Source organism: Carcharodon carcharias, chromosome 20, assembly GCF_017639515.1.
Source record: "Carcharodon carcharias isolate sCarCar2 chromosome 20, sCarCar2.pri, whole genome shotgun sequence".
NCBI lineage: Eukaryota > Metazoa > Chordata > Chondrichthyes > Lamniformes > Lamnidae > Carcharodon > Carcharodon carcharias.
This window is the reverse complement of record NC_054486.1, coordinates 457165-472067: the sequence shown is the minus strand read 5'-3', so window position 1 is coordinate 472067 and position 14903 is coordinate 457165.

The following is a 14903-nucleotide window of genomic DNA, read 5'->3' as shown; positions in this document are numbered from 1 at the left end:
GAAGGCAATCCCTTCCCCCCACCGCACCCGCACTAGGGCCACCTGTCACTTGCTCATCCTGCTTTCTACCCTTAATGTCATCATTTCCACATTCCTTAGCTAACATCACCAACGTCCGCGCCCCCTTTTCTTCTTGTCCATTATACCTTTGACACTGATCCCATACCAAGCGAAAAGTCAAGAAGCACTTTTCACACATTTTCATATATAGGGGTGCTGGAAATCTAGAAAGATGTTTTTAAAAATTTGCGAGCCCATCACAATTTCCAGACGATGATTTTTTTTATGCAGATAGAAGAATCTTATTGGCCTCTTTCTCTCTTCTTGAAGAATTCAGCGGACATGTTCGCTTTTTTGCCGTTTCATGAGAAGTGAACACCTTGATCTAGAAGCAGTGATCAGATGTGGACTGGGACGCTAGACCCTGAGATTAACAATTTGATGCTTTACCAAATGAGCTAAGCGGGCTCGCTCAAGCTCCATAGCTCCCTCCAAAGTCTGACAAGAGGCTAGAAGCAGTGATCAGATGTGGACTGGGACGCTAAACCCTGAGATTAACAATTTGATGCTTTACCAAATGAGCTAAGCGGGCTCGCTCAAGCTCCATAGCTCCCTCCAAAGTCTGACAAGAGGCATCACACCCTTCTTCGTGCACATTCCCTTCTTAACTCACCCGCCACAGCGCATTTCCTTCAGAGGCAGGTAAACGAGCAGCCTATTTTTGGCTTCATTTCACAAATCTTCTAACTGGTACAAACTGCTCTTTCCTTACCAGTGGCACCTGATGTGATTATTATTGTTACCCAGGTATATATCCCAGGAATTCGAAACATCGAAGGGTAAATAAGATACTATCCGTCATCTTGATATTAACACATAATTTTCAATGCCAGTTTTGACTTTTGTTGGTTCAGTTTAAACATGCATTGAATCAAACGATAATTGAACTCAGGAACTCCCAAAACAAAAATAAAAATACCTGGAAAAATTCAGCAGGTCTGGCAGCATCCAAGGAGAGGAACAAAGTTAACGTTTCGAGTCCGTATGATTCTACAACAAAACTAATTAAAATAGAAAAGTGCTGAAATATAATCTGGTTAAAGGTGGGGTGTGTGTGTGGGGGGGGCAGGTGGGACAAGTAGAGCTGGATAGAGGGCCAGTGATAGGTGGAGATAGACAAAAGACGTCATAGACAAAAGGACACAGAGGTGTGGAAGGTGCTGATATTACCTAAAGAATATGCTAATTAAGAGTAGAAAGCAGCACAAGCAAGTTACTGAGAGCCCTAGTGGGAGTGGAGTGGGGTGAAGGGAAGGGATCGAAATAGACGTAAAGGTAGAGATAAAACAATGAATGGAAATACATTTAAAACTAATGGAAATAATTGGGAAAAGAAACATTTATATAAATTATTGGGAAAAAAGGGTGGGCATCGGAAAGGGGGTGGGGATGGAGGAGAGAGTTCATCATCTAAAATTGTTGAACTCAATATTTAGTCCGGAAGGCTGTAAAGTGCCCAGTCTGAAGATGAGGTGCTGTCGTTCCAGTTGCATTGAGCTTCACTGGAGCAATGCAACCGGCCAACGATGGACATGTGGGCATGAGAGCAGGGTGGAATGTTGAAATGGCAAGCTACAGGGAGGTCTGGGCCATGCTTCTGGACAGAACGAAGGTGTTCGCAAAGTGTTCACCCCATCTGCATTTGGTCTCTCCAATGTAGAGGAAACCGCATTGGGAGCAACAAATACAGTAGACTAAATTGAGTGAAGTGCAAGTGAAATATTCAGTTACTTGAAAGGAGTGTTTGGGCCCTAAGACGGTGAGGAGAGGGGAGGTAAAGGGGCTGGTGTTGCATTGGAAGGTGATGTCAGAGGGCGTTGAGGTGTTGGGCATGATGGATGAGTGGACCAGGGTGTCCAGGAGGCATCGATCCCTGGGGAATGCCACCAGTGGGGGCGAAGTGAAGATGTGTTTGGTGGTAGCATAATACTGGAGTTGGCAGAAATGGCGGAGGATGATTCTTTGTATACGGAGGCTGGTGGGGTGATAAGTGAGGACAAGGGGGAGCCTATCATGGCTCTGGGAAGGAGAGGAAATTGTGAGGTCGGATGCGCCTGAGTTGGGCTGGACATGGTTGAGGGCTCTGTCAACCACCGTGGGTGGAAAACATCGGTTAAGGAAGAAGGAGGACATGTCAGAGGAACTGTTTTTGAATGTGACAACATCAGAACAGATGCGATGGAGGCGAGGGAACTGAGAGAATGGGATGGTTTCCTTACAGAAAGCGGGGAGAAAGGATCTCCCATTTATGAGGCATGGTGCCATCATGCAGCACAACTTTGTAATGCAACGTTTTCATTCATAGCCCAATATTTCGCTGCAAATGTCACTGTTCCGTAATATGGGGCTTTATGCATGGTGAATTAAGAAGTAATCTGCACTGGGCCTCTAAAGGTTTGGAGAATGCATTTATTTCGGGGAGATATTATGCTTCTGAAATTCCAATGAGAATACACATAGAGATGGGGTAGATTCAGCGAGTGCGTAAACGATTTCATTTTTTGTGGAGAAGTGTGATATCATCCCTTTGAAAGCAAGAACGTTTATTTCTTGTAACGTTAACAATTATGTAAGTAAGTCAATCGGCAAAGTCTTCATTAAAAAATCTCCAGCATTTACCCCTCACCCCTGCATAACCTACATAATCAATCCCCTCCCAGCTATTCTGTGTACTAAGTCAAAGTACTTCCTCAATCATTAACCTGCATGATGCCACAACCAAACACATCTTCCCTTCACACCCCTGGTGGCATTCCGTATGGATCGTTCCCTCCGGGACACCCTGGTCCACTCCTCCATCACCCCCTACTCCTCAACCACCACCTATGGAACCTCCCCATGCCCACGCAAAAGATGCAACACCTGCCCCTTCACTTCCTCTCTCCTCACCGTCCAAGGGCCCACACACTCCTTTCAAGTGAAGCAGCATTTCACTTGCATTTCCCCCAACTTAGTCTACTGCATTCGTTGCTCCCAATGTGGTCTCCTCTACATTGGAGAGACCAAACGTTAACTGTGCGATCACTTTGCAGAACACCTGCAGTCTGTCCACAAGAATGACCCAAACCTCCCTGTCGCTCACCATTTTAACACTCCACCCTGATCTCTTGCCCACATGTCTGTCCTTGGCTTGTTGCATTGTTCCAGTGAAGCCCAATGCAAACTGGAGGAACAACACCTCATCTTCTTACTAGGCACTTTACAGCCTTCCAGACTGAATATTGAATTCAACAACTTTCGGTCTTGAACTCCCTCCTCCATCCCCACCCCCTTTCTGTTTCTTCCCCCTTCCTTTTGTTTTTTTCCAATAAATTATATAGATTTTTCTTTTCCCACCTATTCCCATTAGTTTTAAATCTTTTATTGCTCCCCCCACCCCCATTAGAGCTATACCTTGTGTGCCCTACCATCCATTCTCAATTAGCACATTCATTTAGATAATATCACCAACTTCGACACCTATGTGTTCTTTTGTCCTGTTGCCTGTGACATCTTTTGATGATCTGCTTCTATCACTGCTTGTTTGTCCCTACAACCACACCACCCCCCTCCACTTCTCTCCCACCACCCCCACACACAAACACACACCTTAAACCAGGTTATATTTCAGCCCTTCCTTGGATTCACCTAGTTCTGTTGAAGGATCATGAGGACTTGAAACGTCAACCCTTTTCATCTCCGCCGATGCTGCCAGACCTGCTGAGTTTTTCCAGGTAATTCTGTTTTTGTTTTGGATTTCCAGCATCCGCAATTTTTTGTTTTTTATCTCTGTGTTTAATTGATTGCCACTGCTCTTCCAGAAATGCCTGACTTGAAGAAGTTCTGTTCGTCTCTGCGACAAGATTTCCGTATCTCTCTGTTGCCTTGCTCACCTTCATTGCTTTCCATTTCTCTCCTGGTGTTTGACAAGGTGTTTACTAAAACCTGCTTTCACAGCCATATCTCCTTTCTCAGTGACTGTCTCCATCTCCGACTTACCCCACGTGGATTTCAACTGAAATTCCACCCCTCATGTGTCGAACCCACCCAGGATTATAGGTATCTCCGGGACATAACTCAATTCTCGGACTGCTGTTCCCATCACATTCTGAGATCCACACTCAGTGCCATGCGCCACCATATGAACACACTCGACCTCTCCCTCCAGCAGCACTGCCGACCCCTTTTTCAAAGCTGCGCATGTCCTCAGTTTCATTTTATTCTTCATCTCATCCGACGCCTCAACAATATACTTTTTCTCTTTCTCCATCCCATTCTCTCAGTTCCTTCTCGTCCGTCACATCTGTTCCGATGATCCTACCTTCAAAAACAGTTCCTCTGACATGTCCTCCTTCTTCCTTAACCGAGGTTTTTCCACCCATGGTCGTTGACAGGCCACTCAACCGCATCCAGCCCATCTCCTGCGCATGTGCCCTCATGCCTTCGCCTCCTTCCCAGAAACATGATAGGGTCCCCCTTGTCCTCACTTATCACCCCACCAGCCTCCGCATTCAAATGATCATCCTCCGCGATTTCCGCCAACTCCAGCAAGATGCCACCACCAAACACATCTTCCCTTCACCCCCCCCGTCGGCATTCCGTAGGGATCGTTCCCTCCAGGACACCCTGGTCTACTCCTCCATCACCCCCTGCTGCTCAAACACCACCTATGGCACGTCCCCATGCCCACGCAAAAGATGTAACACCTGCCCCTTCACTTCCTCTCTCCTCACCGTCCAAGAGCCCAAACATTCCTTTCAAGTGAAGCAGCATTTCACTTGCATTTCCCCCAACTTAGTCTACTGTATTTGGCACCTTCCATGTGGCTTTCTTTTTGTTCACTGGATCGCTGCACAGCTCACACGTAACAGGTGTCTCTTGCCTTTGTGTCCATTTACCCAAGGCTGCCTTTTCGTAACACACATAATACACTACCTTAAATCCAATCATGATTTTTCAAACGCCATTGGAAGAACGCTGTGAACTCAATACAGCAAAGCTTGCAAATTGCAGTCAGTTGTATGAACACAGATGTCCTGACATCAAAGCTTCTAGGCTAAATAAATAAGTACCCAAGAACAACATTGAGTTCAATGGCAAAGATAAATCGGAAAGTCGCCGGGAAACTTGTGTCCCAAAAGAGAAGCATCGGCCTTGGAGCCTTTAACATGCCTGCCGGAAATCCCAATTAAATTTTAAAAAAATAAATATTTTCTCTAGATGAAAAGAAAATGTTGCATAATACTCAAACTAATGATCCGTGCCTTTAGAAGCTGAGTTTTCTTCCAAATGAGATTACATGGGAAAGATCAGAAATTCAAAATCGGTTCGAGGGAATAAATAGCGCAATGATTATTATCGATGCGTACAAGCCAAGAGAGAGCTATAGAAATATTTTAGCACAAATTACAATTTCTTGCCTTATTTTTATGTTGTTACATTTTAATCGCTTAGAAACTAAAGCACTCCTGCAAAAGGATAAGGAGTATCACTGAATCGTGTATCCTTAAGGTGGGGATTACAACGACATTTTGACAGAGACGTAAACTCACGTATTTCAGATGTTCTACAGCTTATTCGACCAAAAACTGCATTTCCCTCATCATTCAAATTCAAGGGCGTGATGATATGTCCAACCAAGCTCACATAGCATTTGAAGAAAGATTAGATTTTAGAATAAGAATGGTTGTGACATTCCAATTATTAAATAGCACATAAGAATATAAGAAATATTAGCAGGAATCGGCCAAATGGTATCTCGAAACTTCCTCACTATGCAAATCGATCATGGTTGACATAGCGCGGCCTGAAATGCACATCTGTGCACATGTGTCTTCTCCAACGTTCAATACATTTATTGATGAAGTTCCACTGCCCGCTTCAGAAGAGAATTTCAAACTCTAACAATCTTCTGGGTGAAGGAACAAATGCTCCTCCCCTCCGATTTAAATGGGGATCTACATGATATTATTTTTATCAGCGCCCCTCGCCCTACATATCCGCTGGCATCGGCCATGGCAATTCCATTCGGAAACTTATACCTGAACAACAAAATGAGCTATTAGCCTTCTAAACTTCAAAAATCGTCCACAAAACAAGCTCAAGATTTGCTCAAAAAACACCCACTTTGTCCCAGTAATCAGCGTCCTGAATCCGGCTTGAACTAACTCCAAAGTAATTAAGTCGCTGTTTAAGTAAGGTGACTAAAACTGTACACTGTACTCTAGGTGTGGTCTAACCGATATTGTGTACTGTTATAGCAAGAGATTTATTTATGCTTCCTCATCCTTGCAATCAAGAGCACCATTCCCTTTACCTTGTGACCTTGCTGTACACGCACACTGACTTTCTGTCATACCTGCTCTTCAATAACAAGGTTCCTCTTTATCGTTGCATCCTACAGTCTCTCTCCATTAAAATGAAAAATTCTGATTTTATATTCTCCCCTCCGGTGGAGAACCTCATGTCTTCCCAAATTATGCTCCTTGTTTCAAATGTTGGCCACCCACTAAACTATTTATATCAATTTCCATACTTCCTGCATTCTCCTCGGTACTTGCTTCCCTCCCCATCTTAATATTGTTCACAAATTGTGTTACAACTCAGCCTATTGCTTCGCAGAAGGCACGAATACAGAATGTAAGAAGCTAAGGCCCCATAAGTGATTTTTTTTTCCATTTGTGAGGGTAGACTTGTGGAGTTATACAAGTCGGGAGTGCTTTGCGAAGGGAGTGACTGCAAGGGGCTATTGCTTCAGTCGTAAGATAATGGAGCTATCCGAGCTCAGTGTTTGCTGTATTTTTGTTCGTAAATGTTTCATTATTAATAACATTTAACAGGTTGCAGGATGCAATCTATCTCTTGTAACTCCCAGGCCCGTACTTTATAAACTAATTGAAAATCAATATTGCTTTTCTGAATGATTCTCAAGCCATTCCTGATTCAAAACTTTCCACTTTACATACAAATCTTATTTGAGGACAATCTTAGTTGTAATTGAGAAATTTGTAAGAAGCCAACTAGCATAAGATGCGTAATTCAGAAACCGCAAACAGAGCTGCCCGTAAAATCATCACTCCCTTTATGGAATCACAGGCTGACAGGGACAGCGCATCTGCACATATACAGAAACTGCTCCTCACTTATGTTGAGATACAGGTAAGCAAAGCATTATTTTTTCAAGCGGCTGAAAAAAAGTTATTCTCTGCGTCTTCCATCTAATTGATGCTCTCACTGGAAGCAGCGATTCCTTTGTTGCTCTATATCATTAATTTATAAAGATATTTAGAATATTCCACAAGGCCTCACGTCCACTAGGGCACATAGCTCAGACCTTCGTTTAGCACCGAAACCTCATTGACGCTTCCATCTGCATTGGCTGTTTTTAGTGGATTATCTCGATCAGCATTCCCCTCTCTGATCTCATTTAAGGGAATTATATCCAACTGTCTGTGTCCCTGTCCGTATGTGCAGTGACGGAGTAACGGTTTTGGGAAGATTTTCACTGTTATTCATTGCTCAAATGATATTTCTGTTTTACCACGTTTGATTGTAAAGTGCGAGCAGATACCACTGCTCCTGTTTGCCACACGGCTAGAGATCGACACCCTCAGTTATTCGGATGGCCGTATAACAACCACATCGGCTGATTCTGCATAAAACAATACACTCATAGTAACTGTGGCAAGTTCCATGAGCACGTATGATGAACATTCAGCGTGTGTACAGAAAGCTCAGAAGGTAAAGGGAATGGTGCTCTTCATTGCAAGAATGACGAAGAATAAAGCAAATTACAAGCTACAGCTGATCTAATAATGGCAGCGAGACTGAATGATAAATAAACAAACCAAACTGATTGATTAATAATTTAAACTATAATTTAATAATGATGGGGAAATATCAACTAACACACTATTAATCGTCTCTTGAGAAGGCAACGATGGAACAGGAAGGGATACGAACATTGTGTACAGGTCTCCATCTAACCTATTATGCAAAAATACCAATTGTAGAAGGAGAAAATGGAGAGTAGAAGTGGGAAATTATTGGATTATAGTGAGTTTAGTTGAATAGACTTTAACTAATAACAAGGAACTGCAAGGATCATTGTAATTGTTTGGGTGGCACAAGAGAATTTGAAGGATTGAAATAAAAATTGAAACATTAAATAACATCTTGGTAAACACTTATGCCTGTGTTTACACGTTTTTTTTAAAAGACTCCAGAAATTATATTGTCAGAAAAAATATATGAACGATGCAAATCAAATGACAAATCTAGGCTGAATAACCGCATAGTGTCAAAAGTTAAATTAAGTCGTACACACTAAGCACATCGAAAGCTACTGTTAGGAGGGCGGAGGAGAACGACCAGGAAGAAAATGAACACTGCTAGAAGCGTTGGAAAGTTGTACAGAAATCCATGAAATAAAGTTATCAACTAGCACATAACAAAGTAGCTAAATATTCTAACAGCACTTGAAGCAATATAGAGTAAAAAATAAACAGCAGGAGAATTGGGACACCAACCAATGAGAAGGGCTTAAAACATGTGAACAGGGAGGCAATGGCAGATCTTTTAGTGAATTAATTTGCTTAAGAGTTCTCTTGAAGTGGAATAAGGTGCACTTGCGACAGGAAGGCTGGATTCGAAATTATCTAGAATCACATAAGAATGAAGTCGAGCAAAACCTAAACAAAACAATGAAGCTGAGGTGATCAGGCCCAATCTCTGACGGACAGTCTTACGGAATCGAAACTTTAACTTGGTTTGTCTCTCTCCACAGATGCTGCAAGACCTGCTGAGATTTTCCACAATGTCCTTGTTTTCTTTTTATGCTAAACTTTCTCTGTCCTGCAAGCTGGGAAAATATGAAGTGGATGTGCAGTTTAGGTGAATGTTTCAGTAAGTCGCTTGTGACTAGGAAACTGAAACAACCCCATCAAGGCAAGGCACAGTCTGATATTTACCAGCCGTCTGCTCTCACCACACCTAAAGAACAACAATGATCCATTGTTTCGTGACGTCATAAACAGTGGTAGGTTGACACATAAAACGTGAAGCCTGATGGCTCGGTGTTATCACTGGGTTTCAGTAAAAGTCTCTGTTTGATGGCAGGTCCCCTTCCGGGATATTATGTTGATTTCAGGATGGAATCACTGAATGTCAGATCGGTTAATTGCTGCTGGAATATGCCTCTTGTGATCTCTTCACAGTGCCAGTGGCCGCTGGTGATCTTCCACTCTCGGTGAGTTGAATTGCTGACAGTCGCGCAGTGTCCCCTCCTCTGTGCCCTGGCGCTGTTATGAATTCCATTCCAATCCCCCTTCAAATGTATGTGCGAAGAAATCTAATGAGAAAAATCAACTATACCCGAGCTTCTCCGTCAAAAAAATAAGCGTGAAAGTGCTAGGGGAGATTATTTTTAATGTCAAGAGATTGCAAGAACAGTTTGGCTTTGAATGAAACTGATGTCCTTGACATAGTTGTTAATGTTACATATTGAAGTTGCAGAAAATTGAAAAAGCAATTAGAATGTTCAAGAAAAATTGACTACCTGAGGCAAAATAACTAAATTTGCACTCATTTAAAGGAGGTCAAAATTTGTGCTGCTTCACTGGGTCACAAAGTCCCTGGAGAGGGAATAAATGTCCTCCATTGTTTCTCCCAGAGTGTTTAGCTGCCGTAGTTAATGCTGTTTGCTGCGAAGACAACGAATTTTTCCCTTCTCCCCTTTCCAACTATCAAATCATTCTTTAACCCTTAACACGACCATTAACATTCCATTTGTTCTTTTGTTAATGACATTCTGATTAGTCTCTCCTTTGCGGTCACCTATCACTGGCCTTCTATCCAGCTTGATCTGCGCCACAAGCAATGAACAGTATCCATTTCATGAAATTTCTACTTCTCTTTAGCTCTGAAGAAGAATGAATCAAATTCGAATCTTTGGCGCTCTTTCTCCCTCCAGAGATGCTATTAGACTGGTTGAGTTTTTCAAAAATGTTCAGTTTTTTTTTCAGATTTCAATCTTGCACAGTTTTTCGCTTTTATCTTCGTGCTTAATTCACTTTTACTCCTCTTCCTGGAATGTCTACTTGAAGAAATACGAATCTTCACTACGGATAAATTTCTGTTCATCTCATTTGGCCTGTTGAACTCCTTTGTTATCCATTTCCCTCCTGTGTTTGACAAAGTGTTTGCCAAAACTCGCTTTCACAGCTGGTATTCCCTTCCTCAATGATTGTCCCCATCTCCGAGTTCCACCATGCGGATCCTTGTCCAGATTCATTTGGTCATGCATCGAATCAATTTATCCATTTAGAATCTTCAGGACAAACAACGTTCCTCGGACTGCTGACCTTCTGTATCCTGTGATCCACAGTCAGTGCAGTGCGCCTGTGACATGTACACACACAAACCACCTCACATCAGCATCGAGTCATTCTAACTCAGAGCTGTCCCCAGATTCTTTTTAGTTTTCCTCTCAGCCAACACTTGCAGTGCTACCTTTCCTCTTCCTTTCAGTTGCTAAGGAACACCAGCTCCAAATATTTATGGAAAGCAACGCCCATCCACAAGCCAAACTGGTCCGGGCCTTTTGACTCCATTCCCGTCTCATAATCCCAGCCCTTGTGAATTGTTCACAACATTATCTGGCCTTACCATCTCTGGTGCTCAACGTTCAGTATTCAGCAATTGACTTATTTGCATGCACTTATTTCCTCACCTCAATGAGTATTGGGCCCTGCACAATGCTGAACTCTTCTGCTGCATTCGACTCCATGCACCCTTCTTTGGGAAGGACTATGCTCCACCCCCAACGCCACACGTTTCCATGGATACTTTCAACCACCCCCAACATTCTCCCTTCAAGTGGACACCTGCCTCTAGCATATTCCCTGCTCTTCATCTTTTTTTGTCAGCTGTCAGTGCGACTTAGGCCAACTCAATTTCACAGTCCTCTTACCCACTCTAAACTTTCTCCTTCTGAACTTGCTGCACTGTGTTCTCTTAGGTCCAACGCTGACTTTGTTATGAAACCTGCCGACAAAAGTTTTGCATGGTTGTCCGGCCTACTTCCCTCTACCTCAGAGAGGCTGAGCGCTAAATCTCAGGCAAAGCTTCCTACCTCCCCATGTAACATGGCATTACCACCAAAAAATGTGGCCATTGATTCCAAGACTGTCACTGTCCGCTTCAACTCTGAAGATGTTCTGTCCAGAGCTTCCACTCATAATCTGCCAGCCATAAAACCCGATCGTGGCTCACTGCCCATGCCTCACTGAGCTCATTTCTTTCTATAATGAATCCGTCCTCTATCCACTTGTCCAGTATTATCGCTCTTACATCCGCACTTCCAATCATGCCCATGGTCACATCAACAATTTCTACTTCACTGGTCCCAATGTCCTCCGCTTCAACATGGATGCCCAATATCTCTACATGTCCATCCCCACCAGTACGGTCCGGGTGTTTTCCACTTCTTACTTGACCAGGGGCCCGGGCAATCAGCCATCCATCACCACAGCCCGTCTGTCTGAAGTTGTTCTCCCAATGATAAATTTCTGCTTTACCTTGCCTCACATCCTGCACTTAAAATGTGAAGCTATGGGTTGCCGCATGTACCCATTTATGCCTGCCTATTCAAGTGTGCAGTGGAGCAATCATTGTTCCATTTATACTCAGACATCCTCGCACAACTCTTTTTTTCAGTATATCGCTCACTGTACCAGTGCAGCTTCTTGCTCTCGTCCAAATCTGAGAAAAAAAAAACTTTGTTTCCATTTTCCACCCCTCTATGCCATTCACATGCTCCATCTCCAGCATTTCCCCTTCCTTCCTTAACCTCTCTGTCATCATTTATTTAACAGCATGCCCATCAATTTTCATGATAAGCCTAGCGACTGTCACAGACAACTCGACACATGCTCCTCCGCAACATGCTTCCTGTGATGCCTCCATGCCATTCGCCCAGTTCTCTCAGTGACTTTGCATCTGTTATGATGATGCTACTATCCAAAAACTCACTTCAGGCATATGTCCCTTCTTACATAATCGAGGATCCCCACACTTTGTTGCTGACAAGACCCTCACGCGTGTCCTACCCAACTCCTGCACCTCTACCCGCAAACGCCCACTCCCTTCTAGAGCCATGATATTGCCCCCTATGCCCTCAATTTTCAACAAAACCATCTCCAGAATCGAAGAATAATCTTGTGCCATTTTCGCCAACTGCACCAAGACACCACCACAAAACAGAACTTCCAGTCACGCCATTAGTCAGCATTCGGTCGGAACCATTCCCTCTGGGCTACCTCGACCAATTCTCTATCACCCCCAAACTTTCATCCCATTCCAATGGCACCTTCCCACGCAATTCCAGAAGTTGCAACTCCTGATCCTTTCCCTCATCCCTCCTCACCGTCCAATGGCTCAAACAGCTCTTTCAGGTGAAACATGGTTCACTTGCACCACCTTCAAATTGGACTACTGAAGGCACTGTGCCAAATGTGGTCTCCGCGACATTGAACAGACTAAAGGCCGACTAGATGACTGCTTTGCAGGACACCTTCAGTTGGTCTACAAGCATGAACCAGACCTCCCTGTCGCTTTTCATTTCAACACAACGCTTGTCAATTCTTGGGCAGCTGCAATATTTCAGTGAAACCCAACACAAGCTGGAGGAACAGGGTCTCATCTTCTCTTTAGGCACCTTACAGCCTTCACACTTAACATTCCATTCAACAACTTCAATTTTTTAACTCTCTTCTCTATCCAAATTCCCTTTTTAATCTCAGTTTTATTCATTCACTGTTATTTCTTCAACTTATGTTGCAGAAATTTATACACCATTTATACCTTATTAATCTGCTCCTCTATCCTATTTCTATTATTATTTTTCCCCACCACTGTCGCCCCCACCAATCCCTCCCCCTAAATTGCTTCCTGTTACTTCTTCCATGTTTTCGATCACACAATCCTATTATTGTTCTGCGATCATCGCTTTCTGCTTTCTTACATTGATGCCACTATCAGCGCGGTTTTTAGACTGTACCGCTTCCACTAACAATCCCTGTGTCATTGTATCATTATTACATATTTTACATCACCTATCGCTGTTTCTTTCTCCACCTGCACCTGCTCCTCTCCCCTTAAACAGTATAGACATCATAAAAAAAAACACATATCTTCAGCTCCCTCGAAGGGTCCTACAGACTCGAACCAATGGCTGAGTTTCTCTCTGCACAAATGCTGCTGGACCTGCTAAACTTTCCCAGCATTTTCTGTTTCTGCTTCAATTTACAGCATCCCCTATTAACGGAAACTGCAGGTTAATTTTCTGCAAAGAATATTGGTCACACACGGACAATTATGAATTCAATATGATGCCGTAAACGGGAGTTTCAATATCTACCAATATGAACGTTCTTTTCACATAATTTTTAAATTCCAGGAAATATATAAAGACTCCTAAAACATTTATGACAGTTTGACAATTCGGCTATATTTTCACGCATGTAATTCTTTTCGTGTACATTTTCAAGTGCTGGATTATGGGCAACGGAGAGCTGGATTTCGGTAGGGACGGACTGTATGCCAGGGGTAGGTTACAGGAAATGAATGACAGGGTCAAAAAATGAGGGAAAGACTTTAAACTACGCGACTGGGCTCGGTGTTTGAAAGTTGGGAGTGGTAGGGATTAGGGCCCGCTCCTGTATGACACCAAGACCGTGGATGCAAAGTAAGTGGTGTTGGAGGGTGTGGGGGTGGGGGGTTGTGTGTGTTTGTATGTTTTTGCTTGGGTCGAGGTGCAAGGGTTGTGGTCGCAGGAGGCTAAGGAGAGAATCGGTTCTTATTGACCCACTGTGAACAGCAGGGTTCAGACTGCCAGAGACGCTAACGCAGCAGAACAAAACAATAACTAAATCTCACCGGAAATAAATCACTGTCAGGTTTCTGAAGACATCAAAGGTGGGTAGCCGCAGCTTCGCACCGAGGGTCACGATGGGGAAAGATGAGACCCTTTAGGGACTGTACCGGAAGGTCAATGCGACGGTGGGAATAACAACGATATGGGTCAGTAGATGAGTTGTGGCGGTTGAGCGCAACCTGGTTAGTGCGGGGCTTATTGACAGAAGGTGCAGAATGCTTGGCTGGCCATTGTTGAAACCGACACTTCTAACTTAACTTGGATTATTTTCTGATCAAGGAGAAGAAGAAAAATATCGTCAACTAAACAGCGAATAAGGGAATGTCAATGGGACAAGTTCAGTGCCGGCACATACAATTATCGCAGCACACCCTCGGTTAGACTCCTTAACGTGAACGTTACCTGTCCCCGTGTCAGACACACAAAGCTGACGGTTGACTGAAAAATGCAGGGTTGGAATGAAACCGTCTGTTTGTTTACCTACATTTAGTGTAATACCGATGCATCAGTAACAATTATAATTGGAACTGAAGGAACGAACAGGTTCCAAAAATCAGTAGATAATTGTGAAGAGCCAGGTTATTTTTGTGGGAACAGCATTTAATTTGCACAGATCTGAGTTTTTTTTTGTCAGGATACTTCTGAACTGGGTGATGTCCTGCATTTCGAAATGTCGGTCTTGAGTCAAATAATTCAAAGCTGCTGACGGAATGTGTGTGCTGAAGAGAGTGTGAATTCGAGCAGTTATCGGACCTATTACCATCGGAGTTTCACCCCATGTATCCGCCGGGACCCATTTGAATGGGTCTCTTCAGAGTTTCTTCATTAAATAACGTTTCAAGAACACCAGATGTCGATGTTTCACAGAGAAATGGGTTACACAGTAATCGAGCAGGTGGGTTAATTTACCCTCACGTGCTTGCAGCTGCTT